Genomic DNA, 26,812 nt, shown 5'->3' with positions numbered 1-26,812 from the left:
CTTTCAATGCTGTTGACTAATTCAAAACAGTATTTTAAAACCCCTTCCTTATAAGCCGAATGGATATATGACACGCCAGCCTTCAGCCGGTGACATCTGTTCTATATTATACAGGTGGGACCATGTGCCTCTGAAACCTGAGCTATTTCTGCTAATGTGAGCTCATTTGTTCCCACTGGAGGGGAGACAATTAGTTTATAAAAGGGGAAATCAATGTAAAGTTTATTAATGTTGTTCATCATATGAATAGGGCTCAGGAGACCCAGCAATATAATTACCCTGATGGGATGTCCCCTGATGAGAACTCAGTGACTAGAAATACAAGGTGGCTTTGGTGACGTGATAAATGGTATTTGTCCTCATCAAACTGCAGCATGGTGCCTAATAAGGAGGAGGGATGAAGAAGAGATGCAGTCTCTAATAATAAAAGCATCCCTATGAAAACAAGGATCTTTGTCACTGTGAATCAGACAAAGAATAATGGGAGAAGAAAACAGAGGGATAAATTTGGGAAAGAAAAGTCAAGCTTATCATTATGAACAAATTATGTATGTATGTATGCATGCATATATGTATGCATGTATGTATGTATGTATGTGATTGTCTACCTACCACAACGAATGGGTTGGAAGATATTTAGAACCAATAAGGGAATTCAGTAAAGGAACTGTATACAAAACAAACATACGACATTCAGTAACTCTCTGTACACCAGCGGGGACCAAATAGGAAATACAATAGAAAAAAATGCAGCCTATTTTATCCACACCAGCACCCAAGGTGCCTTTGAGTAAAACAGGACAGGGACTCAGAACAAGCAAAACACCCGGGGAAGGTGAAAGGTGGGAAGACACACATTCTGTCGTTCCAAGACTCGGAGGAACACTACAGCAGCCAGGACGCTGAGGTTATCCTACAGAGACGGATGAGAGGAGCAAGATGGAGAGTCAGCATTTAAACCTCACTTTACAGCTATTTATTTTTTACTCATTTAGGCCCAAGTGCCAAGACCATTTGAAAGGGAAGTGAACAGTCTTTGCCGCCGATAGAGCTGGCACCCCTGGATATCCATGTGCAAATCGGTGAAGCTAGGTCCCTGACACAACACCACACACAAAGCTTAGCTCAAAACAGTTGAAAGACTTAGATATCAGAGCTAAGACCACAAAATTCAAAGAAGAAAACATGGGCATGGCTGGGGAGTGATGGCACATGCCTTTAATCCCAGCACTCCAGGAGGCAGAGGCAGGTGGATCTCTCTCAGTTCGAGGCCAGCCTGGTGTACAGAGTGAATTCTAGGACAGCCAGGGCTACACAGAGAAAACCTGTCCTGGAAAAAAAAAGCCAACATGATCAGAATTGCAATGAACTATTTCGCTCTATTATTGAGAAGACAAATATTAGCAGATATTGACAAGGACAGAAGTTGGAACCCTCAGGCTCGTACTGCTGGTGGGAGCGTTCAATGGCACAGTCATCCTGGAAAATAGTCTGGTAATCGCTCAAAATATTAGAAGCAGAGTTACCACGGGACCTAACAATTCTAATCCCAGCTATAAACTCAAGAGGAATAAAAACCACACAAAACCTTGAGTGTGAATATTCATAACAGCGTTGTTCAAGATAGCCAAAGACAGAAGTACTACATAGAGCCACCAACTGATCAGTGGATACACGTAGTGTGTTTATACAATGTTATTACTTGGCCTCTGCAGAAATTAAGTTGTGGTATTTGCTAGCTGCAGACGAACCTTGCACATGTTTCAAGGGAAAGCAGCCATTGAGAAGGGGCCACACCTTGATTCCATTTCTATGAACTGTCCCATGAGGACAGGTCTGGAGAGACAGAAAGGAGATTGATGATCGCCTGAGGCCGAGAGGTTGGGGAACAGGAGCTAAAAACTAATGGGTATTTGAATTCTTTTGGGAGTGTTGGAAATGTTCAAACACCTCCACTGTGGTCATGAGCAAATGATTTTGAGTATATTAAAATACACAGAAGTGAGTGAGTGTGTGTGTGTGTGTGTGTGTGTGTGTGTGTGTGTGTGTGTGTGTTTTACTGAGGACTGAACCTATTATGACTGGGCTTTGTGCACTCTAGGCTAGAGCTCTATCCAGGGCGTGCTTGTTCATTGCTCTCTTGCTCTCCACTCTTCCACCCTCTCACTAAGTTCCCAGGCTGACCTTGACTTCCCTGTGTGACCAGAGGTCTTCTTTCTCCAGACCTGCCTTTGAGTTGGAGATTTTAAATGGCTAAATTATATGCTGTGTGAAACACATCTCCATAAAACTCATAAAAATTGCACAGTTGGGCCAGGGGTGTGGTTCAGTTGATAGAGTACTTACCTAACCAAGACTGTCCTGGGTTCAATCCCCAGGGCTGCACGAAGTGAGGCACATCAGAGTTCCCAGCCCTCGGGAGAGGGAGGTAGGAAGATAGAAGTTCACAGTCGTCCTCAGTTACATAGTGAGATGGAGACCAGCCTCAGATATGTAAGACTGTTTTCTTTTCCATTTATAACAGACAAAGTAGCCCTGGTTGGCCTGGAACTCATTCTGTAGATCAGGCTGCCCTCAAATTCACAGAAACCTGCCTCCCTCTGCCTCCTAAGTACTGGGATTAAAGGCCGTTTCCACCACTCCCAGCAAAAAGACATTGTTTTCTGAGTTGTAAAATGATGTTATGACATATGCCCACTCTTTCTCCAATGAGTGTATAAATATGATATCACTGCACTCAAAAGCCAGCTAAGGATTGGGGAATCGAGGTGGCAAGGCTGTCTTACACTTCATCATGAAAAACCATCAGATACAGAGAGTCAAGAAACTCTGAGTCTTAACCATGAGGGGGGAAGTCTCCATCTGAGATGAAAATTAGGCACAGGAGCACATGCACACGTCTATAATCCCAACAAGGGAGAGGCCAGGACTGGGAGATTCAAGTTTGCAAACAGCCTAGAGCTACAGAGCAAGCTCCGTCTGTTTGTTGTTTGTTTGTTTTTGTCTTTCTGATTTTCTTTCTTTTTCTGTTTTGATTTTTGTGGTTTTCCTTTTCTTTGAGAGAGAGAGAGAGAGAGAGAGAGAGAGAATACAATGTTGGCTGGGTAGAAAGGTAGGAAGGATCATGGAGGAGATTGTGATCAAAGCATATTGTATGGAAAGGTTTAAATAAAACCTTAAAAAGGGAAAGCCAACAATAACAGACTGAGTGAGTGGCTCAGGGCCCCAGTTCTGTCAACCATGCTGTTGGTCCGTCCGTGAGAAGACTCAGTTTGCCAGAGTGTCTGAATGGACTCAAATGCATTAAAGAGAATAAGATCCGCTATTTGATAAATGGTCTAGGTTGGCAACTAGCGAATCAGTAGGAGAAAAAGAAAGTGTGGGTTGTGCACCACATCTTAGACTACTTAGAAGTCCCTGACTGACTGAGAGCTCTGTAGGCTGAAACTCAACCCAAGTGAGAAAAGAGTCTAGAAGAAAAAGAAGGAAGCATGTGTATCATGTTGGAATGGTAACTGACCCCAAAATCAGAAATTATGAAGGGAAAGATTGATTTGAATATCCCTGTGTAAAAATTACCATAAACATTACATTAAAGTGCAGGTGATATTCTGTGGAAAGAAAATCTTCACAGAAAAAAAAAAAAACCCAAAGGTTTCCAACCTGAATATATAGTATACGTGACATAAAATTTAGTTATCCAAAATAAGTGCACAGTTTGCCCTAGGTGCTCAAGCAGCCGACAGGTATGGGAAAATGTACAGGCGTTCAAGGCTAACAGGAAAAATGTCAATCAAAGCAACGGTGTAAGTGTCCACCTGACAACAGGTAATGATAGCAGAAATCAGATTAGGTCAGCTTTCTAAACACGTGGGCTCTGACGTTTTCCAGTGGCCACAGGAAAGAGGTATAACTTTGGGGCTGTACATGTAATCATGGTTAGTATTTATGACCCTAAGTCCAGCAGTTCCACTTTTAGCAACTTGCATGAAGGAAAAAAAATATGTTCTTGAATGCACACGAACTTCTAAATTTTTTGGTTGCCATCATTTTAAATGTTTATTTAATTTTTAACTGTGTGTGTTTTGTGGGGAGGGGGCTGGGCATGTGCATGTGAGAGCAGCTGCTCTCGGAGGACCACGGGGGGGGGGGGGTCTCCTGAAGCTGGAGTTACAGGCAGTTAGGAGCTTCCTAAGGGACGAGCTGAACACTTTTTGTTCTGAGACAGGGTGTCCTTCTCTGTAGCCCTGGTTATCCTGGAACTTGCTCTGAAGGCCAGGCTGTCCTAGAACTCAGAGATTCACCTGCCTCTGCCACATAATTGCTGGTATTGAAGCTGTCCACCATTAATGTCTGGTGAGCAGCAAGTTTGCTTGCTCTTTCTTTCTTCCTTTCTTCCTTCCTTTCTTTTCTTTCTTTCTTTCTTTCTTTCTTTCTTTCTTCCTTCCTTCCTTCCTTCCTTCCTTTCTTTCTTTCTTCCATCCTTTCTTTCTTCCTTCCTTTCTTTCTTTCTTTCTCTCTCTCTCTCTTTCTTTCTTTCTTTCTTTCTTTCTTTCTTTCTTTCTTTCTTTCTTTCTTTCTTTTTCTCCTCCTCCTCCTCCTCCTTCTTTTAACTTTTTATTGGTTTCCTGTGAACTTCATATCATACACCCCAATCCCACTTGTCTCTCCCTCCTCTTGTACCCACCCTCCTACCTTGCAACCTACTCCCCAACAGAGAAAGAAATCTTGTCATGGAAGCTCTAGGATGTCACAGTGTGTCCCACAGTATAGCCTTTTGTCCACACCTATTTGCTTACATATGTTCATTACAATGGTCATTGGTCTAGTTCAAGACCTCTGGTTTCTGCTACACTATCAATACTGGAACCTCACTGGGACTCCTCTAGGATATTCTGTTGTTGACCTGTGTCATGGAGATCCTGTAGTTTTAGATCTGTAGGACCAGACCCTTTACGCACTCCAGGAATTCATCAACAGGATAGATATTGGGGCAGACCAACTCAAAGCCCTGTATGTTGGTCTGAGAGGTATCTGAACTGGTCAGCCTGCAGGATGAGCTTTCCTACCCTGCCCCAGCTGGCCCATCCAATGCTGCAGCCAACAAGGACAGAGCCAACTCTCCTGTGCTCATGCCCTTGGGGCTGACTGACCAGTACCCATGCCATCGGGACCAGCTCTACCGTGCTGCCCCTGTGAGGTTCAGGGCCCACTCTCCCAGATGTTGAAGCTGGTGAATAATAGGGTCAGTTCTCCACTCTTATGAACCCAGGGCCAGATCTCCTGCCTGCTGTAGATGGTGAGAGACAAGGGAGGGGAGGGGGACATCTCTCCCTTGTTTTTAACTGCATAGCAGACAAGTGGGAGGGCTGGCTCTCCTGTGCTCATGTTCTGAGGGCCAGCTTATCAGCGTCCCCCATGTCCAGGGCCAGCTCTGCTGTGCTGCACAGGCGACATGTTGGGCAGGTGAGGGGCAAGGCCAGCTCTCCTGCTCTTGTGACCCCAGGGCCAGCTCTCCCACCTGCCATAGGTGGCAAGAGGCAATGGTGGGGGAGAAGTAGGCGTTCTTAACCACTGAGCCAGAGAGACTCCAGCCCCAAGAACCTAATCACCAGTCTCAATATCATTATAAGCTGTGAAAATTGTAAATAGCATCTGTGTTTAAAAGCTGAGGTTGTGGCAGGTATGACAGCACACGCCATACCCTCCCCCTCCCCCTGCACCCAACGCCACGATGTTGGCCCTCCTCACAGCAAAACTGAGGACTGTGGACTAGACTCTAAAATCATAACCCCAAATTAATCTTTCCTCTAAGTTGTTATTTCCACTATTTTGGTCACAGTGAGGGAAAGTGACAGGTACAGCAAGTCTTATGACAGGCAGAGACATAGTTGGTGCAGTGGCATGCATGCCTGTAGCCAAGCCATCCCAGAGGCTGAGGGAAGACTGCTGGTTAGGAATTCAAAGCCTGCCTGGGAAACATAGCAAGATCTCTCTCTCTCTCTCTCTCTCTCTCTCTCTCTCTCTCTCTCTCTCTCTCTCTCTCTCTCTCTTCCTCTCTGTCTCTCTCTCTCTCTCCCTCCCTCCCTCCTTCCCTCCCCCGTTCCCCTCCTGCCCTCCACTGGTTTTGTATGTCAACTTGACATAAGCCAGAGTCACCAGAAAGGAAGTAGCCTCAGTTGAAAATTGCCTCCATGAAATCTATCTATAGGCATTTTCTCAATTAGTGATCAATGGGGGAGGGCTCAGCCCATTGTAGGTGGATCCATCCCTGGGCTGATGGTCCTGGGTTCTAGGAAAAGAAGGTCCAGTGACAGGCCTGAAGTGAGATCCAGCTCAAGGGGAGGTTCCAAGGCCTGACACTATTACTGAGGCTATGGAGCACTCACAAAAGGGGATCGATCATGACTGCCCTCCAAAAGACCCAACAAGCAGCTAAAAGAGCCAGATGGGGATATTTGTACCCAACCAATGGACAGAAGCAGCTGACACCTGTTGTTGAATTGGGGAAGGCCGAAAGAAACTGAGGAGAAGAGCTACCCTGTAGGAGGACCAGCAGTCTTAATTAACCTGGACCCCTGAGATCTTTCAAACACTGGACCACCAAACAGACAGCATACACCAGTTGATATGAGGCCCCCAACACACATACAGTAGAGGGCTTCCGGGTCTGTGTCCATTCAGAGATGATGCACCTAACCCTCAAAAGACTGGAGGCCTCAGGGAGTTTAGAGGTCAGGTGGGGTAGGGAGAAGGTGTGGGACGTGGAGCAGTCAGAGGGTGGATGGGGAGGGTGGGGGATGGAATATGGAGTGTAAAAAAATGAATTGAAAAAAAAAAGAAGAAAGAAGGTTGAGCAAGCCAGTAAGCAGCACCTTTCCAAGGCCTCTGCATCAGCTCCTGTTTCCAGATTCCTGGCCTGCTTGAGTTCCTGTCCTGATTTCCTTTGATGATGAACAGCAATGTGGAAATATAAGCTGAATAAACCCTTCCCTCCCCAAACTGATCATCATGGTATCATGGTGTTCACTGCAACAATAGAAACTATAACTAATTCATTCTCTCTCTCTCTCTCTCTCTCTCTCTCTCTCTCTCTCCTCTCAAGTGACACACACACAAAGATATATAATGCTATGCAGCAATACACTCATAATTCACCAATGGATAAAATAAATGTACATTTTTTTATAAAATTTTCCTCATCTAGAACACATATAAAACAATAATTAATAGCTCTCTAGATGGCAAAATTATGTTAATCATCATTATTGGTGGTTTCAATAAACAATCTCTGAATTATTTATTCTTCATAAGAAAAATCACGTGGGCATGACTTCTGTGAGACAGTAAACAGATGCCTATGCCTTTGAGTCTAGCCTGATCTACATAGGGTACACTGGGAGTTCCAGATGGCTACATAGTGAAATCCTGTCTCCAAAAACAGAAAAAAGAAGAATTCTGAAAAGCAGTAGTAACGCTGTAAGTCTGGTTTTTTAACTAATGTGGATTTGATGAATATATACACAGAGGTAGATGGAGGGAACCCCAAACACAATATTCCTCTCAAATACACAGAACACTAACCGAAGGAACCCTGTACAAGTCTCAAGGAACACTGCAAAACCTTTCAGAGGACTGGTGAGATGGGGGGCTTCGAGATGGCTCAGTGGGTAAGAGTACTTGCCACCCAGACTGACCACCAATAAAACTAGAACCAATAAAACTAGAAGATAATTACTTGAAAACACAATCATGTGTCTGGGAAGATAAGAGGTAGAGAACACAAGTAAATACTATCCCAGCTAAGAAAGAAGACAGATGTGGAGGCTTTGAAAGGGAATAATCCAGTGGCACACGGACAGAAAAAGCTGGCAGTGGGCGGGATGTACGCCCTCTGGTGGACGACAGCAGCTATGCAACCACCAGGAAGTTCCGTGGGTCTATTGTGAGGGTGCAGGAGGCGGATCAGCAGGTCTTAGTGGGGAGCAGTCTTAGGTAGCAGTCATATGGGAGCAGGAAGCTGTGGTTGCTAGTTTCTGCACAGACTGTCAACATCCGCACATGGACCAGAGGAAGGCTTTACCAATTCCCACGGGTTAGGGATTGCGGTTCTTGTCATGGCTGGACTTCTGTCAACAATACACAGTCACTCAGGACTTCAACAGCTCCCTAAAGGACTGTGATTAACTTCACAGCAATAAATTTCCAAACCTAAGTGAAATGAGGATTTAAAAAAAAAAAAAAAAGAAGATGACAAAACAGAATGAACTAAGAAGAAATGGAACCTCGCCATGCATGTAAAGTTGTTTAAAATGTCAAAATACTGAGCTGAGACTGAGGTTTGGTAGTTAGCACAAAAGCTTGCCTAAGCCGGGCAGTGGTGCCGCACGCCTTTAATCCCAGCACTTGGGAGGCAGAGGCAGGCAGATTTCTGAGTTCGAGGCCAGCCTGGTCTACAGAGTGAGTTCCAGGACAGCCAGGGCTACACAGAGAATCCCTGTCTCGAAAAAACAACAACAACAACAGAAAGAGAGAGAGAGAGAGAGAGAGGGAGAGAGAGAGAGAGAGGGAGAGAGAGAGAGAGAGAGAAAAGAAAGGAAGGAAGGAAGGAAGGAAGGAAGAAAGAAAGAAAGAAAGAAAGAAAGAAAGAAAGAAAGAAAGAAAGAAAGCAAGCAAGCAAGCAAGCAAGCAAGCAAGCAAACTTGCCTAGCAGGAAGCCCTGGGAGCCAAATCCAGCACTGCTCAAACGTGGTGCTACACTCGTGCCTGTAAGTTCAGAAGTTCAAGGTCACCCTTTGCTACACTGGGACTCTAAGGCCAGAGACTCTGACTCAAAACAAACCTTCATAGTAATTTAAAATTTTTTTCTTTCTTAATGGCTTAGAGCATTTTGCAGATGAGTTGTACAAAACTTCCAAGAATGGATCATTTTAGTTATGTGCAAACTTCAAAGAGAAGCAAAAGTCCCTCGCTTTGTTTTGTTTTGTTTTGCTGCTTGTTTGTTTTGAGACAGGATTCTGATTGCCTTGGAACTCTCTATGGAGACCAGGCTGGCCTCAACTCAAAGATCTGTCTGCCCCTGCCTTGCAAATAAATGCTGGGATTAAAAGCAAATGTGTGTAACTACGGCAAGTCATCCCCTGCTTCTTACAGCCTCAATATCTAAAGTAGATAATGATAATGGAAGGTCTGGGTATGCTAGCACCCAGCATTCAGAGGAGGTAGGTAGATCTCTATGAGTTGAAGCCAGCCTAGCCTACACAGAGAGTTCCGGGCAAGCCAGGGCTACATGGAAAGACCCTGTCTTTTTTTTTCTCTAAGAAATAATAATAATAATAATAATAATAATAATAATAATAATAATAGCAGCAGGCTAAACTTACTCGTCAGCCAACATGTACCAGCATTAAGACACACTATAACCACTCTGGTTTATCCCAGGAATACAACGATAATTATAAAGACCACACTTGTCATTTATTATACCGTGTGAAAGGGAAAACACCATGTAATTATCTAACTGGATGCTGAGAAGGCATTGATACAATGACCAGTTTGGGAAACAATAAAAACCTCTTAGGAAAGGAACACTGGGACTCCCTTAACCACAAATAAGATACCTGAAAAGCCCTGAAACAATCTCACAAGAAGACACGTAGCATGATTGATAGGATGCTGGTCTAGAATAGACCAGCTTCAATCAACAGGCTGGAGAGATGACTTAGTGGTTAAGAGCACTGATTGCCCTTCCAGAGGATGCAGGTTCAATTCCCAGCACCCATGTGGCAGCTTACCACTGTCTGTAACACCAGTGGCAGAGCATCTGATTGTCTCTGGCTTCTGTGGGCACCAGGCATAGTACACATATTAAATATTCATATGTATAAAATGAAAAATAATAATAAATAAAAACAAATTTTCAAAAAATAAAATCAAGACCCAGGCAGTGATGGTACATCCTAGCACTTGGGAGGCAGAGGCAGGGGCTGTCTGTAAGTTTGAGGCCAACCTGGTCTATAGAGTTGAGTCCCAGGACAGCCAGGACTGTTACACAGAGAAACACTGTCTCAAAAAAACAAAAAAACAAAACAAACAAACAAAAAAAACCAGTAAATAAATAAATGCCAGGAACAAGATATAACATAAATGAACTTTACAGCTTATTCTAAGTGAAATAAAGACCCTCCCCCAAGACCACAATAGAACACATATTGTTGAATTCCACTTGGATAAAATGTTCAGAATATCTAAATTCATAAGAGCAGAAAGTCAGTTGATGTTTGCTGGGGGCAGGGCCAGTAGGAGGAAACAAGATGTGATTCAGTTCTATTATATATGGAATTGCTATTTGAGATGCTGAAATGTTGATTTTAGTGATGGCTGCACATGGCTAAATAGAACAATGCCTCTGTGAACACACACATACCACACACACCCACACACACACCCCATATACATACACACACTGCACACATGCACACACATATGTATACCAGGCACCACAAACACACACACACACACACACACACACACACACACACACACACACACACACACATGCACATACACATACAACAGACACAAGGCAAGAACATTCAATAATTACACTTCTAGCCACCATTGCATTAGAGATCCCAGTGGGAACCTAAGGCAGCAAACCAGTACATTTTAAAGACATTGCAAAGAAAGAGTTAAAAGGTTATTGTGTGTTATTTTATGATTGTCTGTAGAGAAAACAAAAAAAAGGCAGAAAATTTATTAAAAATAAAAACAGAAATTAACAAGATGTCGTAGGAAGGACCCCTGAGCAACAAAGAATCCATAGCTGCGGACCAGCAACTAAAAAAAAAAAATTAAAAATTTACAACAATCTAAAATATTAAAAAAAAAACAATCAACAACTATAAACCATGTGGAGGCAGTATGCAGAATGCAGCAAACATCACCAAAAATCATTTAAGGCTGAATGTCGGCAAGGCATTCCACTGTCACGGATAAGCTGGATTATGAAAACATCACCTCTGCCCAAATGGATCGGAAAGATTCAAGTGCTATCAAAATGTCTGGACCCTCCAAAATGTGTTCTTCCATGAAAGCAACAAGAACAGCGAACCCAGCTACAATAAACAACAAACAAAACTCCCTACGGAATCTCCTTCACCAAAACAGCTTAGTGACAGGACAGCGCTTATTCAAGACAAATAGCTGACTCTTAGAAAAGTGAGTTTTATGGGGTTTTAAGCTCTCCCACATCTCTCTCCCCATCTCTGGCATACATAGACTTGAAGTGCAGGAAACCCCCTTCCCAAAAAAATAACTGGCACCTTTTGACCTGTTTGGCAGCTCCCTGGAAAAGCCCCATTCATAGACGCTGGGAGTTCTTTTTGTTTGTTTTTCTTTTCTTTTTTTCTCCCCGTCCCCTTTTTCTTCTTTTCTGTACTTCCTAGATCTTATTTTGATTTGACCTGACAGGGAGCTTACTCTGTGAGCCTACTCCCAGGGCCTCTGTGGGAAGACATCTGTGGTGGTAACTGTGTTTAACAGTGCAGCTCCCCAAGACAACAAAAGTAACTAGAACAGAAAAAAAAATCCTGGGAAATCCAGGGAATACACCAGCATAAGGGACACCTGAAAAGCCAAATGCACATGCTAGGTTGTGTACATGCCCAGAAAATTCTCCACGTGTGCACCACTCTCTCCTCACTGTGATCATGGATACTGACAGGAAGCAACTTAAGGAGGAAAGGATTTGTCTGGGCTGATACCAGTCAGTCCATAAGGACAAGGGCCGGTATGATGGTAGGGTAGCTAAGCAGCTGGTTACATTGTATCCAAGTCAGGAGGCAGTGTGTCTTAGGGTTTCATTGTTGTGAAGAGACACCATGACTAAGGCAACTCTTATAAAGACAAACACTTAATTGGGGCTGGCTTACAGTTTCAGAGGTTCAGTCCATTATCACCATGGTGGGAAGCAGAGCAGCATCCATGCAGACATGGGCCTGGAGGAGCAGAGAATTCTACATCTTGATCCAAAGGCAGCTAGGAGGGGCTCTCTTCTGCACTGGGTGGAGCTTGAACACTAGGAGGCCCCAAAGCTCAACTACACACTTCCTCTAACAAGGCCACACCTACTTTAACAAGGCCACATCTTCTAATATTGCCACTTCCCATGGGTCAAGCGTATTCAAACCACCACACAGCATGAAATGAACAATGCTGATCAGCCCAGTCTCTCCTTTTCATTCAGATGGACCAGGACACAAGCCCATGGCACAGAGCTGCCCACACTCCAGGTGGGTCTCCCTTCTTCAGTTAAACACTTCTGGAAACATTTTAACAAACACACTCAGAGGTGTGTGTCCTAGGTGATTTTAACCCAGTCAAAGCTGACAGCAAAGATTAACCATCACAGCCTGTTCCTAACCTCTCACCTGCTCCCCAGGTAAGACAGAAGTGAGCAGGGGCAGTCAACAGAGCATTGAGGAGCTTCCAAGCACTGAAAGAAAGTGTCTCTTAGTCATCAGCTGACCTCTAGGCTAACTGAGCAGGCACTTCCTTGGGCACCTATAACAAATAATGCAGGCTAGAAAAATGAGTTCAAGAGTTAGCAGGGCAGCACATAGCTTTAATCCCAGCACTCAGGGAGGCAGAGGTAGTCCGATTTCTGGGAGTTCAAGGCCAGCCTGGACACATTAAGTTCCAGGACAGCCAAAACTCTTCATAGTAAGACTTCATATAAATAAATAAATAAATAAATAAATAAATAAATAAATAAATAAATAAATCATACGTGCATACATACGTACATATATACATACATACATACATACATACATACATACATTTGTTTAAGAAAGTCACAGAACAAATGAGCAACAGAAACAACAAAAACATCATCAACAACAAAAACCAACATAAACTATGAAAGAGGTGTGACTAATTGTTTTATACAACTCTTTTGAAGTTTTATGTTGTATATGAGTGTTTTGCCTTCTTGAATGTCTATGCAACTCATTCACTGCATGGTGCCCAAAGAAGTGAGAAGAGGGTGTCAGATCCTCTAGAACTAGAGCTGTAGACAGTTGTAAATCACTATGTGTGTCCCGAGAATAGAGCCCAGGTCCTCTGGAAGATCAGTCAATGTTCTTAACTACTAAGCCGTCTCTCCAGACCTCATTGCCCATTTTAAATGTCCTGTTGTGAGGGCTGGCGAATGTGGCTCAGTTGAGAGCATGCATGTCTAGCATGCTTGAGGCCCTGGGTTTAATGCTCATCACCACATAAGATTGGATGTGGTGGTACACAGCTGTAATCCCAGCACTTTGGAGAAGAAGGCAGGAAGATCAGGAGTTTAAGGTTATCCTTGGTTACATAGGGAGTGAGAAGCCAGGCTGGGCTATAGAAGACCATATTGGGGGCGAGGGAAGTTCTGTTATGAGACACTCTAAGAAATAGGATAAGATGCCTTTTCTGTGGAAAATGAACGTCAGTGTAAATTGTCTGAGGCAATCCAGTAGCTGGAATGTTGTACTAACTAGACAGATGTTAAATGAACATGGCTTTGTCTCAGTGGTAGAGTACTGGAGTATTGTACACGAGGCCTTGGATTCTGTCTCCAATACCATAAAAGAAAGTTTAAACCAGTGATTATAAATAAATACAGAAAACTAATTTTAAAAATCAGAGACTTAATACTGAACTGGGCAGGTGTTTTATGCCTGTGCTCTCAGCTCTCAAAAGGCTAAGAAGGCAGAAGCATTGTTGTGTGTGGTCTGCCCAAGCCTACAGGGCTGCGGTGAGTCCCTGTGTCAAAAACGGAACAACAATAAATACAGTCCCAAGACAGAGTCCAGCGAGCTGTAAATGAAGACTGCAGGGACGTTCCTGGGTATTTCAAGACACAAGGCACCACCAGATAAACAAATCTAAACTTGTTCAGAACTAATTTGCCAATGTGTCTTATAGAAATATTTTTATGTGTGTGGGTGTTTTACCTGCATGTATGTCTGCATGTATGTCTGCATGTCAAAGATGGGTCAGATTTCTAGGAACTAGAGTCAGAAATATTGTGAGCCACCATGAAGTGCTGGGAAATGATCCCTGGTTCATAACTCCAGTACCAGAGAATCCGATGCCCTCTTCTGTCTTATACAGGCTCTACATGCAAGGGGTGCACTGACATACATGCAAGCAAAAATATCCATACATAAAAATAAATAATTTTAAAAAGAGCTGAGCATATGCCTTTAGTTCTAACTGAAGCAGGCGGATCTCTCTGAGTTCAAGGCCAGCTTGGTCTACATAGTGAGGACCAGGACAGCCAGAGCCATAAAGTGAGAACCTGTTTTAAAAAACAAAACATACAATCTAAAAAAAAAAAATCAATTTTAAAGTTTTAAAATCCACTCCACTATGTATGTATGTCATGTAATTATGAGTTTAGTTCACACTTTCCCAATGACTACTGTTTATCTATTCATATGTTTATTTGCCATTTGTATACTTTAGTTAAATGTCTCTTTAGATATTTTTCTAATCCAGGAGTATATGTGAATGTAGTCATACAGAGTTTTGAGAATTCTTCTTATTTTTCTTTTTTTAAGAGATTTACTAATTTTTAAAATGTGTACATGTGCAGGGTGCTCACAGAGTGAGGCTGTCAGACGCCCTGGCTAAGTTGTAAGTGGGTAGGAGCTGCCTGATGTGGGTGCCGTGAGCCCTGGTCCTCTGAGAGGACAGCAAGTGTTCTTCACCACTGAGCCATCTCTCCATATTTTTCTTTTGTAAATCTCTGTATGTGTGTGTGTGCTCATGTGTATGTTCATGGATGTGTATGTTTATGTGTGTGTGTTCATGGATGTATGTGCTCATGTGTGTGTGTGTTCATGGATGTATGTGCTCATGTGTGTGTGTGTGTGTGTTCATGGATGTATGTATTCATGTGTGTGTGTGTTCATGGATGTATGTGTTCATGGATGTATGTGTTCATGTGTGTGTGTTCATGAATGTATGTGTTCATGGGTGTGTGTTTATGAGGATGTGTGTTCATGCGTGTGTGTGTGTGTGTGTTTGTGTGGGTGCATATGTGAGTGTGCACACGTATGGGACTGAAGGTAGAGGTCAGAGGTCAATCGCAGGTATTTTCCCTCAGGAACCATCCATCTTCTTTGTCATTTATTTTGCTGTTGCTTTGAGACAGGTTCCACTACACAGCCCTGGCTAATCTGGAACTTGTTCTGTAGACCAAGTTAAGTTTGAATTTACAGAGATCACCTGCCTCTGCCTCCGCCTCCGCCTCCGCCTCCGCCTCCGCCTCCGCCTCCGCCTCCGCCTCTGCCTCTAGCGTGCTGGGATTAAGTGTTCTAGGTGTGTGTGTGTAACATACCTATCTGAATATTGCCTTTCTATCCTGAAGCTCTACTGAACTAACTTATTTTTAAAATATAATACTTGTATTAGGCTGGAGAGATGGCACAGTGATTAAGAGCAGTGACTGCTCTTCCAGAGGTCCTGAGTTCAATTCCCAGCAACCACATGGTGCTATGGATGTGTGTGTGAGGGTTTGTCTTTACAACCATCTGCTATGGGGTCTGATGCCCTCTTCCGGTGTGTCTGAAGAAAGCAATGATATACTCATATACATAAAATAAATAAATCATTAAAAGTAATACTTGTATTAATCCTTCGAGAATTTCATGCATGGTGAACTCACTGACTTGTGTAAGAGAATCTCCTTTTGGTTTGTGCGCACAGAAGCCTCGCTTGGGTCCCGCCAGTCCTGCTTTACGCTGTCAACAATATGAGTTCTTATCTCCAAATATAATTTTTGTTCTAAGATGCCTGCTTGATTATTGTTAACATCAAGTTCTCCACTGGAATCTTACCCATTTGCCTTTCCTTGTTGTCCCATTCAACATACCTACTACCTCCATTTTAAAGTTCTTATCTATTTATTCCAAACTTTGGATCACTGCAAGGCTCCCACTGCTGTCTGCCCCTTTTTCTTCACTGTTGGTGATGCGTTCCTCTCCCTACACGTGCCATATTTTCTTATTGTATCCCAGATAGTGCATCCAAGAGCCTTGGAGATGGAAGTCAATTTGTTTTCCCTTAGTGAGGGTTTGTCCTCTTCTCAGAGACATTTAACATAAGGGGTGATCATCACCTCCGTCCATTCAAGAATGAGGGATGTGGGGCAGACTAGGAACACCTCTGCTGTGAGACCTTGCTGGGCACGTAGCTCAGGCATAGAGCATTTGCCTAGTATACGCACAGGGTTTAATCCCTAGCAACACATGTATACACACACACACACACACACACACACACACACACACACACACTAATTATTGTGACTTAACCAGTTGTTTTGAGTTGTTGCAACAGAAGCTTCCACTGCTTATTGCATTGTGTTTGGAAGGAGTCCCTCAGATAGTGTGGTGGTTTGAGTAAGAATGGCCCCCATGGCAGGCTTTAGTGGCACACATCTTTAATTCCAATATTTGAGAGGCAGAGGCAGGATCCCTGTGAGTTCAAGGCCAGCCTGGTCCACTTAAGCAAGCTCAGGACAGCCAGGGTTCTATTACACAGAGAAACCCCGCTTTGGAAAACGAAAGGGGACAAAGAAGACACTATTGTGAAGTGACTTCAAATGTGGAGAACATAGGTACAACAGCTACTTAACCGTTTAGGATATGTAAGATACGTCATGAATTAGAAAGTTAAATGTGTCAGTTAAAAAAAAGCATGATGGCTCAAGACTCCTGGTGAGCCTCAACTGAGGGCAGGGGTTGGAAAGAGAATTGGTCAGCAGGGTGTGGCCTGGCTTTCAGGACTTGCAGAGACCTTGGCTCATCCTAAAGCTGGAAGCCTTTCACCTTTGTAGAGTAGACTCAGCCACCCCCAGCCTCCCCCGTGCTAACTAGGTGATCAGTGAGGAGCCCCGATAGTCCTGATGTCAACCTTCATTAGCACTGGGAGGAGTCCCACCACTGTCCTGCTCATAGCCAGCAGGATGTGGAGAACCACAGACAACAGAACTTCAGACTAAGGCAAGGAGTGGTGGTGAGCTCCAACTTTCACTCTCCCTGATCTTCGCTGGCCTGAATTCCTCAACTGGCCTCAAGCTCGGGAAACCGAGTACTGGGATTACAGCCATCACACACAGTACACTTCTTTATTAACGTATTTAATTACATGCTGGAATGACATCTCTGGTAGCCAGTAGTAACAGATATACATGACACTTCCTGTTGTTTCCAACCAATGTTATACGATATTTCTTTAAAATATGCTGACTTACTGGGGGGGGGGGCAAAAAAATCACAAGTAGTGTTTTTGTCTAATGAATAATAATTACCATAATAATCATTCAAGGACGTGTTAAATTTCAGTTGGAGAGGCCAGATCTAGTTGTGCACTCGGGAGGCAGAGGCAGGCACATCTCTGAGTTCAAGACTAGCCTGATCTACAGAGCAATGTCCCGGACAGCCAGATCTACACAGAAAAACCCTGCCTTGAAAAAAACCAAACAAAACATTTCAATTGGAGCTGAGTGAAAATATCACCTAAGTAAGGCACAGAAACCTGCAGTGTAAATAGAGACAGCCCCCACTAGAGGGTGCTAGTGTTGTAGAAAGAGGAGTGTCTGACTGACCTCAGCTGTCACAGCTCCAGGCCACCATCTCTTCCCTTAACCCAACCTCCAGGCCTTCCCAGGCCATCTCTTCCCTTCCACCTACCTCCAGGCTTGTCCATGCACACTGTGCTCTTAAGAGTGGAAGATTCAACTTTGCTGTACTAACAGGTCTGACTTTCAGCCCGCTGGGCTAACCAGAAAACAAAAGAACACACAAGATTCTGGTTCTGAGCCGAAGCTGTGTCCCACATCTTTGATGGTTTGATGGACAGCCAAGTCTCAGAGGGTGACCTCTGATGAAATCTGAGGAGGGCCACTAGCCTTCTGGAAAGTTCTTTCCACTATGTTTGGGAACATGTCACCAGGGTCAATGGTGGGCGAGTCGCTTCCACCTTGAATGTGTGGATGTGACAGTCAGAGCGGCTGAACTCTATGTAGAGTCCTCTCAAAGGGGGGCTGGGAATAATTCCCACCTGGGGCTGAGCACAGCAGTAGTGCTCTTCATCCCCAAATGCAGAGTGAGCCCAGGTCAGTTCCTCCATCGCCATTTCCCCTCCTACGTGCAGCTTTGAAAGCACTTGAGAGGCAGTGTGATAGGGTGGCCATAACCACACCCCTAAGCCTGGGGGGGGGGGCAGCGCTTCCCTATCAGGTGAGAGCCATGGGGCTGTGTTTCAGCAGCCTCCACAAAAGCAGAGCCTAGACAAGCTCTGTTAAGAAACCCAGCCTTGCCACCTCCTTAATGCAACATCAGCAAGTCGTGGAACCTCTATGTCTGAAGTGGAGAGAGGGGCAGCCCTGACCTTATGAAGTTGTTATATTGACATGACTCAAAGAACACAGTGCACTCCAAAGACGGCCCAGCCTACAGGAAGTACCAATGAGGAGCTGCCCGCCGCTGACAACTGTCAGCACGGTTTAAGACAATGAGACAATGCTGACACCATTCTTGCCCTCGTGCTTCCTCTCTCATGACTCTGAGAAGTTAGCCTCTTTCTCTTTCTTAAAGAGACTGTTCTCTGGCTCAGGACGTAGCTCAGTGGAAGGCTATTTACCCAGTATGCATCAAGCCCTGGTCCCATCACGGGCACAACAACCGCATCCATCACAGCTGACAAAGAAAACACCTTTTTGAGCCCACTGCTGTCCTTCCAGGCTCTACAGGTATGGCGGGAGAGTGACTTTGTCTTTTTACATTCACCTAACATGGTGTTACCATTGACACTGGTGACTTCCTATCTTTGTGGAGGAGCTCTGCCAGAGGGCTGAGCATCTAGGCCTGAAGTCAGATGCCCTGTATCCAAATGGTGACTCTGATGCTTTGTAGCATTGTGACTTCAGGGTGACTTGATCCCCTTTTGACTCAGTTTTCTCATTTCTGAAATGAGACATTAGAAGCACTGTACTACTCTAGCTCTTAGAACAGGCTGGACACATAGCCAGTGATCAATATGTGCTAACTGCTACACTGGCTTCTTGACCACCCCAGGCTGCCCCAGGGTCATAGCCTTTACCTGCCCTGTCCCTGCCAAGGAAAACCTCTACTCTCCTACCTGACTAATACCTTCCCCAACCTCAAGTTTCAACATAAGTATCTATTCTCCAGTTGTGCCCAGAGTCTCAGCCCCTAGAGTCTCTGTACATCTTTTTTTTAAGGTTTATATTTACTTTTATCTTCTATGTATGTATGAGTGCCCCCTGTGTATGTATGCATACCATTTGTGTGCCTGGTGGTCACAGAGGCCAGAAGAGGCCATTCAGTCCCCTGAAACTGGAGGTATAGGAGGTTGTGAGTCACCATGTGGGTGCTGGGAACAGAATCCCAGTCCTGTACATGAGTATCAAGTGCCTTCTACTGTTGAGCTATCTCTCCAGCCTCATCTCTTAACTTGTATTGCTTATCTGCATAGCGGTCACACAGACACATATGCTGTTGTTTATTAAATATTTGTCTTCCCCACTAAGCTTAGAGCCTGATGAGTCCACAGCTGTGTCTGCCCAGTTCCGTGTCCTTGAAGGCTGACATGCCAAAGGAGTCCATAAATGTCTGCACACTAAATAAACCACGCAGGCTTCCAAACGGCTAGTGCATGTGGGTGGATGCCAGGGCGGGAAACATCTGAAGCTGAGGCTTGAATGGCAGCGATGGGGAGTCTGGAGAGTCACGGTCACAGTTTTCCAATCCCTTCACTTGTTGATGGACTCTGGTCCCTTGGCTGCCCTTTTATAGATCAGAGGGTCTAGGAGAGAATTCTTGAACACATCTGACTCCTTGCTCTGGGTGACCAGATGGCCCAGGGATGTCAACTGGCCAACGTGATGGAATGCGTGGTGAGGAGGATGGGAGACACTCCAGTCTTCGTCTTCTAGCACAGTTAAATTCCAGGAATACCAGCGAGGGGATCAGGCCATGTCATACCTGCCTTGCAAGACAAACAAGCCACAGGTTGAGGGAGGGGGTGGGCAGGGATATGCCACAACTGCATGAGAAAGGAAGGGCCAGATGTACAAACCGGAAAATGCCTCGATGCAGGTGGAGTTGAATACAGTGAACTGAGCTCTATGAACAAGCCCATGCCTGCCAGCCAGCATGTCAGAGCCTTGTCCGGAGGAGCTCTGGGCTCACTAGGTTCACTCCTGAAAAGACACGGCAAGAATGGCTTGTGATTGACATACCGCGCAGGTAGAACGCAGGTAATTCTCCCAGGCCAGGGCCCTGGCTCTAGTTGCTAAAATCAGGATTATGTCTGTGCTGATTTACTTCTCAGCTGGGTTTTGCTAAAAAGCCTCCAGGAGGCCACCAGACTGTGGGTAAGATTGACAAGAAAGGCCAGCCTCCTTTGGGTCTCCCTTCCTGGACAAAGGGCAAACACGAGGGAATACATTCAGAGAAAGAGGTCCTCCTTCTTCTGGAACCCTCTTTGAGTGCCAACTCTAGCCCCAAACAAGTGTGTTTGTGAAGGCTAGAAAGAAACTAAATGCCATTTACAAGTTCTGCTCCGAGTAGAGCAAATGCCAACCTTGCTAGGAACGCCCGAGCAATTTGGAGCCTGAAGTGCTAGTGCCCAACCGAGAGCCCATTGTTCAATTGGAAATTTGTGGGGAAGTGATTTTGGCTGCCACAGTATTGAGAGTAGGGGTCACCATGTCTATTTAGTAGCCAGGGACAGTAAGTGCCAGGTTCCTACAGTCCATGGTATGTAGGACAGTCATGCACAACAGAGCTATTTTCCTGTATCTTTCTAAATACTACACTAAACATCATGGAGATAAAAAAGAAAAAAATCATTGGTAGGCAAAGGTCAACCTTACCTTGTCTTAGAATACACATTTATTTTTATTTGACCAAACACTGTGGCCACTTTGAAAAATCATATTGCTTATGGCAATGCTACTCAAGGGGTTTAGATCACATCTCTACCAGTCATTGTTACTGTGGTCTCCCTGGTCATCCCACACACAGATGAAAGTATTTACCCACTCTATTATGATATCTTGTGTTCTTATGCCCAGGCACTTACATAAGCTTTCACTGTGTGTGGCTTTTTCTCATGCCCTTAGTAAGATATTTTAGTTGATATGGAAGAGGAAGTTAGGTATGTTGGAAGGCTATATCATCTATAAATTTTATTTGAGGATGATCAGGGGGTGTCATAACTATTTATAAAATGAAAGGTAACTGTGGGAGACCTCGGATGTGGGTGGCAGCACCATGCTTGGGTGATAATACAAAGCAGTCAGGGTGCTGAGCTCTGCCCAGGCTGTAAGCCTGTGATCTGTAGACTGGTTTTCTCTGCATTAAACACAACTTTTCCCCCAGCTAATGGCATAATTGCTGTGTTATAGGTGATGCTGCCATATATAACTTACAGATGACCCACAGCTACAGCACTGGAGAATCACCCACATCATTTACCAAAGCACACAGTTTACAGTGCTGGACCTCCGGGGGCCATCTTTGTTGCCCGAAGTGGTACACCTGCACCACCTAGTGGCTTATGGAGAAGGCGCCTGAGATCTTTGCAGACAACTACCCCACACCATGATTGTACATATATTAATTCACGTTTTACAAAATCTTTAGGGCATAGACACTCTTATCCTCATGTCTCATGCAAGGAAACTAAGGCACAAAGAAGATGAGTGTTTTGAGTAAGTTCAAGGAGCTAGTGAGAGGGGAGGCTAGGATTTGGAGCTTCGTGGCAAGGATTCTACACTTGCTGCCCACACACATGCTATGGGCTTGCACGAGGCTGCTGTCATGGGAATCACTACTCTGGTTCAAAGATAGCACTAAGTCTGCAGAGAGGCTTTCAGCCATTTGTGTCGGTGCAGTAGAAGAGCAAAGACAGAGAAATGACAGAAACTCAATACCTCCGGATATGATTTGTTGGAAAAGTCTTGACTTTCGTTGGCCCTAGAAACCTTTGCACTACAGCACAAGGAGGTTATTTCATTCTTCCAGAGGGTCATGGGACTCTGGGATGGCAAAAATCTACCAATTATGCTGTAGATCTAGCTCATGGGTTCAGAGCCTGCATCCCTTCTGTGTAGCCAGTGCTTATCCTAGGACCTGGTATGGATTGGATAGAGTAAGTATTATTTAGCATCTATATTGAGATATAGTTCATATACCACCCTACGCATCCACTGAAAGTGTACAACTCACTGGTGTTCAGTACATTTACAGAATGGTGCACCCATCCTAAAAACTGCCTTTCACTGCTTCAGCGAACATCATTCCCACCAGTGGTCTTTTCCCATTTCCTTCTATCGGCCCCTTTCCTAAGCAACCCACTAATCCAGTTTCTTTGTCTGTTGGTCTCTGCCTATTCTTTTATAAATGGGACTGTGTGTGTGTGTGTGTGTGTGTGTGGTCTTCTGTGAGCAGCCTCTTCCACTTAGGCTAACGTTTCGTGTAGCATACATTAATCCTTTATTTTGTTTCAGAGCTGACTAATACACAAGCATAGGGTGGTAGGATACTTTCACTTTAATATTTTCTTGCTAGATGCTTGGGTTGTGTTGAGGCAACGAGTAACACTGTTACAAACATTTGTATACACGTTCTGTGTGGATGTGTTCTTATTTCTCTTGGGTAGATCCCTAAACCTGGAACTACTGAGTTGTGGGGTCCCCCTCCCACATTTTCTGAGAAACTCCTGGACTGTTTTGTGGTCCTACCACTTATTAAGACAGTGGTCCTCAACCTTCCCAATGATGCTACCCTTTAATACAGTCCCTCATGTTGTGGTGACCCCCAACCCTACCATTATTTTCATTGCTACTTCATAACTGCAATTTTGCTACTGTTAGAATCATAATGTAAATATCGGTGGTTTTCCATGGCCTTAGGCCACTCCTGTGAAAGGATCATTCAACTCCCCCAAGGGGTTGAGACCCACCGGTTGAGGACCACTGCATCAAGGGTTTCTAATTTCTTTACATCCTTTCCAAAAACTTTTACTATCTGTTGTTGCTTCTTAATTATAATGTACAGATTCCCAGACAGTGTGAGCAGAATAGGACCAGTGAAACCACAGAGAGGGATGTAGGTGAAAGGAGAACAAAGGACTCATTCAAGGCAGCCATTAGGAATGGACATAGTAACAACACTGTAAAGTTCTCAATATGCAGACCTCAGCTGAAACTTACTGTGTAGGCCAAGCTGGCCTCAAACCCACAGAGATCTACCTGCTTCTGCCTCCTGGATGGGGGATGTGTGTTCCAACCTTCTCTTCTCTTCTCTTCTCTTCTCTTCTCTTCTCTTCTCTTCTCTTCTCTTCTCTTCTCTTCTCTTCTCTTCTCTTCTCTTCTCTTCCCTTCCCTTCCCTTCCCTTCCCTTCCCTTCCCTTCCCTTCCCTTCCCTTCCCTTCCCTTCCCTTCCCTTCCTTTCCTCCTCTCCCTCCTCCTCCTCCATCCTCTCCTTCCACCCCCTCTGTCTCTTTCTCTGCCAGGGTCTGTTTTGTGACTGGAGAAATGGCTCAGTGGTTGCAGCCCCTTGTTGCTCTTGCAGAGAACCCATGCTGATCTCCAACTCCCACATGGTGGCTCACAAACATGTTAATTTCAATTCCAGGTGATATGATGCCCTCTTCTGGCCTCATGGGCACCAGGCACATACATGGTGCATATATGTACATGCAGGCAGAACACTCATACACATAAAATAAAATAATATTTTTAAAAAGCGTAAAATGAGGTGGGGGCGGGAGAGGTGGCTCAGTGATTAAAAGCGGTTACTGCTCTTGAAGGGGATTCAGATTCAGTGTCCGGCACCCACAGTTGAACCGACTGTAACACCAGGTCTAGGGGATCCCCTCTTCTGGTCTCCAAGAAAACTACAGTACCCTCACATGCACATATATAAAAATAAATTGCTGGTTATGGTAGCCATATAATATGTGACCATATTCAGCATAGATATATATATATATATCAAAGAAAGTAGCACAGAAGTGGCTGAGGTAGGAAGATTCCCAGAGTTCCTGGCAGGAAGATAGTTAGCCAATAACTAGTAACAGATAACCATGCCTTGTTAAGCTTACTGGTCCCCTGCTATGTTTTAGTCGCAGTGGACAGGAAGAACGTCAGCTTCTGTCTGGTGAGTTGCTAACAGCATCCCGCTTCACAGTGTGAGTGAAAGGCTGATACTCCAGAATCCTGTATCTAACCAGTGGCCTGTAAACAGAGGCATTCCGAGAAGTGTAAAGACTTCAAAAGTCATCAGAGGTACAGTGGTGTGACCTCTAATTCCTCCGCTCTGGGGGCTGAGGGAGGTGGAGTCAAACTGGAGCTGCATTGCAAGACCTGTTTTGAAAAAGAATAAACATTGGTCTTGGTGATAGAACCTTTAATCCTAGCACTGGGGGGAGGCATAGGTAAGTGGGTCTCTGTGAGTTTGAAGCAAGCCTGATTTACATAGTATGGAGCTATGTAAACCAGACAGGGTTACAAACTGAGACCCTGCCTCAAACAAACAAACAAACAAACAAGCACAACAACACAGAGTTCTCTACCAAATGCTTCGGACCCAAGGTTAGTCACAGAAGGACCAGTGAAAATATAGGGCTCAGAACAAGGAAGACTGCTGCGTAAAAGGAATGTCAGTCAATAACAAAAACAAACAAAGTTAATGCAGTACGAAGTGTCAGTGAATAATTACTGATACAGGAGTCCCACAATGTAAATGTTTAATAATAACTTGAAACTCAAATTCTAGTTGAGCTCTGCCGGGGTTTTCCAGGTGCTAGAGTCGGGTGTGAACCGCCTAAGGTGCCCAGTCCTAAGAGAAAGGACAGCGGAAGGGTGTAGCGCTCTCCAGAGAAAGGTAGAGAACCTTCCTCCTCCTCTCCCGCGACCTTAAACTCCGCTCCCTCAGAGGTGTAAATGACCCATTTCCGAGAGTTAATGGAGACAGTTCTCCATCTCTTTAGTCATTTAAATGGTAATTGCTGATCAGATACCCACCTAGCATCAAGGTCCACTTTGCTTGACTTGAAGGGAGGGGGCATAAATCACTTCTCCTTGGACAAGACCCTCTGCTCGCCCATGCTCATTCCTAGCTCCTGGCCAAACACTAATTTCTTCAACTCCCAGACCAACCCAAAGCTAAGGTGAGTGGCTGGTTTTCCCTTGGGTAGTTAGCGTGTCTCTAATTACGTTTGTCCAGTCCTCCATAACTGTCCGAGCTCCTTCATAGCCCCCAGTTTGAAGCTAACCTGACAGGCCGCAGGACCGGAGCGAGCCATTGAGATCTGGCAGCGTGACCCGTGAGCGAAGAACCGCGCGAAGGGCCGGGCAGGCGTGACACCACCTGGCGGAACCCCGGGGAAGAGTCTTAAAAGAGGGCGCTCCTCCGCTCCCGGAGCAATCCAGCAGGATCTACCCAGTGCTCACTTCCCTCCGCTGCCCAGCAGTCCCGTCCGCCCCAACCCGCCCCCACCCGCCCCCACCGCAGGTAAGTGTCACGGGCCGTGGAGACAGCCTAGAGTCTGCCCCACGCTGGATAGCTCTGTCTGGGGCTGCGATCGGAGGGTGGCGCCCAAGTTTTTGGAAGGCCGTGGAGGGCAGCTTCAGCACGAACTGCCTGCCTGCTCGGGGTCGGAGGGGGTGGCCCTGGACTGGGGCGGTCGGGAGGTGGCCACCCGGGGCGGTGCACGGAGACAGCCGCCCGCGCGCAGCAGGAAGCACACCCGAGCCACAGCCCGATGCACTTGGTGCGCTCTGGCAACAGCAATGCCCGCCAGCCTCAGCCTGCTCCGGGCCGCGACCCCGGCTCTATGCCCACCCGCCCGCCCGTTCGCCCTGCGGTCGCTCACGGTCACACCGGCAGGTCGCGCTCGGCGTCTGGCCAAGCCCGCCGGAGTCCCGCCGCGCCCGCCCCTCGGGCCACCCCTCCCGGTCCTCTGCGCGCTGCGCCCCTCTCAGTCCCCATCTCCGGCCGCTCGCTATTTTCACACCTCCCAGTGCCCCGGCCCGGGCGCCTGATTCAGTGCTTAGTAATTAATTTGGCGTTTCAGAATGGTCAGCGGGCTGGATAATGGGCGCATTCATACCCCGGGCTAATCTGAACAGAGGTGGGAAGAAAGGCTTTCACAGACAGAAAATGCCATTCGCCGAGAGCTCAAAGGGGCTGTCACTCCCAGAATAAATCGCCGCCGCGCCCGCCGGCTCCTCTGCCCATTTCCATACAGCCCGGGCCCGCGCCTCGGACCCGCCGGCCTCCGCCTGCGCTCCCGGGAATCACTTCTCGAGGGCCTTCGACGGGAAAGTGCGGATAGAGCTGGACCCAGGCTCAGGCCGAGACGATTCTGGAATCAGGAAGCTGGGGTTAAGGGCACCGGGGACAAAGAACTAGATTAGAAAAATCAAGTGCCGTGTTAGAAGGAGGCGCAGCTAATTTAACACAAGGATCACTGCTCCAAAACTGGTCAAAAGCGTCGGTGGGTGCCCGAGGTCACACCGTGAGATCTTAGCTGTCCTAGATCGCGACTGTAATGAAAAGGCTGTGTAGAAATAGGGCCCGGCTGGTGCAACCCCTACCAGAGCGAGACTTTACTTTGGGTTCTTTGCAATATTTTGTCCTTCATTTGCCCCTAGGGTTGAGGGGAAATAGGAATTCGCGTGGCATCTGTACAGCTCGGCACTTCTGCTTGGACCAGATTATTCTCT

The 26,812-nt window shown here is 45.5% G+C and overlaps 1 long non-coding RNA gene across 5 annotated transcripts; it reads right to left on the bottom strand.

Moving 5' to 3' along the window:
- Positions 1-17,148: 17,148 nt before the first annotated feature.
- Positions 17,149-26,576, bottom strand: Gm31954. Of its 5 annotated transcripts, XR_879961.3 has the most exons (4): positions 26,197-26,576; positions 25,360-25,454; positions 20,152-20,275; positions 19,409-20,057 (listed from the first exon to the last, which is right to left on the bottom strand). It is a non-coding gene; the product is annotated as a predicted gene, 31954 (long non-coding RNA). The 5 variants fall into 5 exon arrangements; XR_879960.1 differs by lacking the exon at positions 26,197-26,576 and having other exon boundaries at positions 25,360-25,583; XR_388770.2 differs by lacking the exons at positions 25,360-25,454; positions 26,197-26,576 and adding an exon at positions 23,333-23,374.
- Positions 26,577-26,812: the final 236 nt, after the last annotated feature.

This window comes from Mus musculus, chromosome 11 (assembly GCF_000001635.26).
Source record: "Mus musculus strain C57BL/6J chromosome 11, GRCm38.p6 C57BL/6J".
In the NCBI taxonomy this organism is placed as follows: domain Eukaryota; kingdom Metazoa; phylum Chordata; class Mammalia; order Rodentia; family Muridae; genus Mus; species Mus musculus.
This window is presented reverse-complemented; position numbering and strand designations above follow the sequence as displayed.